The sequence below is a fragment of the Danio rerio genome, chromosome 9 (genome assembly GCF_049306965.1).
Source record: "Danio rerio strain Tuebingen ecotype United States chromosome 9, GRCz12tu, whole genome shotgun sequence".
Taxonomy (NCBI): Eukaryota; Metazoa; Chordata; class Actinopteri; order Cypriniformes; family Danionidae; genus Danio; species Danio rerio.
In genome coordinates, this window is record NC_133184.1 from 54,650,559 (window position 1) to 54,655,000 (window position 4,442).

The window sequence follows — 4,442 nt, forward strand, 5'->3', positions numbered from 1 at the left end:
TCATTTTCGAATTGATTTTAAAATCTTGATGTTAACATTCAAAGCCATCCACAATCTCACCCCTCCATATTTGTTTGCCCTCATCCACATTTCTGTTCCTTCTCGCACCCTGTGATCTTCTTCCTCCCTCCACTTGTCTGTTCCCTCTGCTCGTCAATCGGCAACAGAGCATTCAGCCGCTCTGCTCCCCGGCTTTGGAAGTCCCTACCACATGCCGTCAGAAACATAGACTCCCTCACACTATTCACATTAGTGATGTGCGGATCGATATATCCGATACTAAAATATCGATATATCCGGTACTAAAATATCGATATATCCGGTACTAAAATATCGATATATCCGGTACTAAAATATCGATATACCCATACTAAAATATCGATACTAAAATATCGATATATCCGGTACTAAAATATCGATATATCCGATACTAAAATATCGATATATCCGGTACTAAAATATCGATATATCCATACTAAAATATCGATATATCCGATACGAATATATCGAAATATTCGATACTAAAATATCGATATATCCGATACTAAAATATCGATATATCCGGTACTAAAATATCGATATATCCGGTACTAAAATATCGATATATCCGGTACTAAAATATCGATATACCCATACTAAAATATCGATACTAAAATATCGATATATCCGGTACTAAAATATCGATATATCCGATACTAAAATATCGATATATCCGGTACTAAAATATCGATATATCCGGTACTAAAATATCGATATACCCATACTAAAATATCGATACTAAAATATCGATATATCCGGTACTAAAATATCGATATATCCGATACTAAAATATCGATTTATCCGATACTAAAATATCGATATATCCGATACTAAAATATCGATATATCCGATACGAAAATATCGATATATCCGATACGAATATACCGATATATGCGATACTAAAATATCGATATATCCGATACTAAAATATCGATATATCCGATACTAAAATATCGATATATCCGATACTAAAATATCGATATATCCGGTACTAAAATATCGATATATCCGATACTAAAATATCGATTTATCCGATACTAAAATATCGATATATCCGATACTAAAATATCGATATATCCGATACGAATATATCGAAATATTCGATCTTAAAATATCGATATATCCGATACTATAATATCGATATATGCGATACTAAAATATCGATATATCCGATACTAAAATATTGATATATCCGATACTAAAATATAGATATATCCGATACTAAAATATTGATTTATCCGATACTAAAATATCGATTTATCCGATACTAAAATATCGATATATCGATACAAAATTATCGATATATCCGATACTAAAATATCGATATATGCGATACTAAAATATCGATATATCCAATACTAAAATATTGATATATCCGATACCAGCTTTGTATGTTCTAGAATCGATTATCTTCTCACAATATCGATATTTCAGTAATTTGGAGCAAATATGTTGTTTATTGGAAATAGAAATACAGCGGAAAGTAACCACAATTACCCTAGTTTATCTGAATAATTCCAACATAATAATAATAATCTGAATAATGTCGAAACTACTTGTTTTTCCGCCTGCTAAGTCACAAGACAAAATAGCACAATGCCATGACTAGACGGTCAGAAGAGGAGAGGCACAGGTGCTGCTAGGGCGAGACAGACATCACTTTCAGAGTCCTTGGTGCAGCAGGCACTATCCAGGTACAAAGGGAGAAAGTGTGACGATGTGACTATTTTGAAAGAAAATTCTTCATCAATAATCAAGAATAACCCGTAATATGTCTCGTATTCAGTATGAAGTGACTTTTAAGCACATTACTTGTTACTTTAATTTCCCAAACAGAAATTTTTGGGCAGAGTATCGGTATCGCCGATACTCGCCTTCATTTTACTTGGTATCGGATCAGATTGAAAACCAGTGGTATCGCACATCACTAATTTAAGTCAAGACTCAAAACCCACTCAATTAAGATGGCTTTTAATAATTAATCAATTCTGTCTGCACTATTGATGTATAATTTATTATTTCTCTTGTCGTTTTATTGCTCTTGTTTTATTGAATGGTTGCCAGAAAGGTACCATTAAATAAAATGTATTATTATTATTATTATTATTTATAAAATATACTATAAATTATAGTCGTATAATATATAAAATAGCCAAACTATAATAGTATAAATGTAATAAAGTATAAAAAATATCAGATTAAAATTTTACTTGAGGGCTAATAATTCTGACTTCAACTGTATATGCATGTATTTTTCCGTATGCACATATAATGCATGTATACGCTTATTAATTGCATTATAATAATTAATTGCATTATTAATAAGCTTATTAATTAATTAATGTCTTTGTCTTAGTTACACATCTTTAAACAGAAGAACTTCAATTTCAATAACTCTTGTATACGATGACAATAAAGCTTTTCTATTCTATAATCTTCCATCATCCTCAGTATTTCTGACACTCATTCTTGGCATTGGGCCCGTTCTCACACTCAACAGGGGCTCTTTTATGCTGTCTGCATTAGACGCCTAAATATACAGCAAACTTTCTCCAGTGTGATCAGATTGACAGCTCAAAGAGACGCACGCAGAGAATCAGACCCTGAGAAACAGATATAAACCTTCACGCTTCAGCACAAACATCGGCGAACAAAAGATGTTGGGGGACACTTGCATTTACCACTATTTACCCTCATTTACAGTTGAAGTCAGAATAATTTCTGCTTAACGGAGAGATTTTTTTCCAACACATTTCCAAACATAATAATAATATTAATAATAACTTATTTCTAATAACATCTTTTCTTTGCTATGACGACAGCACATAATATTTGACTTGATATTCTTCAAGATACTAGTATTCAGCTTAAAGTGACATTTAAAGGCTTAATTAGGTTAATTAGGCAAGTCATTGTAGAACAATGGTTTGTTCTGTAGACAATTGAAACAAAAATATCGCTTAAGTGTGTTAATAATATTGACCTTAAACAGGTTTAAAAAAATGTTAAACTGCTTTTATTCTAGCTGAAATAACCAAATAAGTCTTTCTCCAGAAGAAAAAAAATTATTATTCTGTGAAAATTCTGTGACAATTTCAGGATGAACAATTTTGTCTACAATTGTATGTAGTAACACACTGCATTAAAAACTCAACATCATTTATTTGCCAATGAAGTGAACACAGCAGTGGGCTGTTTAATTTCTTCATCACATGCTTGTTTTTAGCCTTATATGTATAGAGAACATATTAAAACTGTTTAAAGAACTAAATCCTTCCTCTCATTTTATTAACAAATTATTAAAGTATAAGTTAAATCAACCTTAAAATGTTCATTTGTAAGCTTCAAATGGACAATTTTATGGTAATTAATTTTATTTTAAAACCAAAAACAATCAAATATAACCATAAACCTTGACTTTGTTTTTGTGTAAATCTATTTAACTCTTAGCACAAAAATATTAAGTCAAAATGTAAATTTAAACTATAATCCTTTAAATAAGACACCAATACAGTAATTTATAACTTAACTTTAGATTTTTATGAATATCTGGTTTGCTTCCCTTTAATGCAAATAAGCTCAAATTAAGTGAGCTGTGTTTATAATATAAATGTACAATTGATAAACCAACTTCATACGCATTTTCAGTTGCTGAATTTAGATTTTTATGGTATCACTTCATTTTAAAGATGCACCTAAAATAAACATTTTTTTTGTTGCAGTTTGTTGCTGAAACAGAACAAACAACCCTGGCCACTTTCCTCAGCCACAAAATAAATTAATAAAAAATAAAAATAAATAATAATAATAATAATGGAACTCAAATTATGTGTTTATTTGGCAATTAAAATTGTTATGCATTTATTAGAAATTAGTTTTACTTTTGTGCACGAGCGATTTATAAAATAAATCTATAATTAAATAACCATGTTCAGAAACTCATGCATTTTCAGTAGCAGAATTCAGTCTTTTATGACGGGTATTGTAGCACTTAATTTCAATTACGCACCTAAAATTAATTTTTTTGTTGCAGTTTTTGCTGAAAAAGAACAAAGAACTCTGGCCACTTACCTCAGCCAAAAAATAATTAATAAAATCAAATAAATAAATAAAATATTAATAATAACAACACCAACAATAATAATAATAATAATAATAATAATAATAATGAAACTCAAATTATGTGTTTTTTTGCAAATAAAATTGTTATGCATTTATTAGAAATTAGTTTTACTTTTTTGCACGAGTGATTTATAAAATAAATATACAATTAAATAACTTGGTTTAGAAATGCATAAGCAGGCAGTAACAGAATTCAGACTTTTATTGTATCACTTCATTCTGAATATGTACCTAAAATTACCATTTTTCGTTGCTGAAATAGAACCAAACCTGGCCACTTA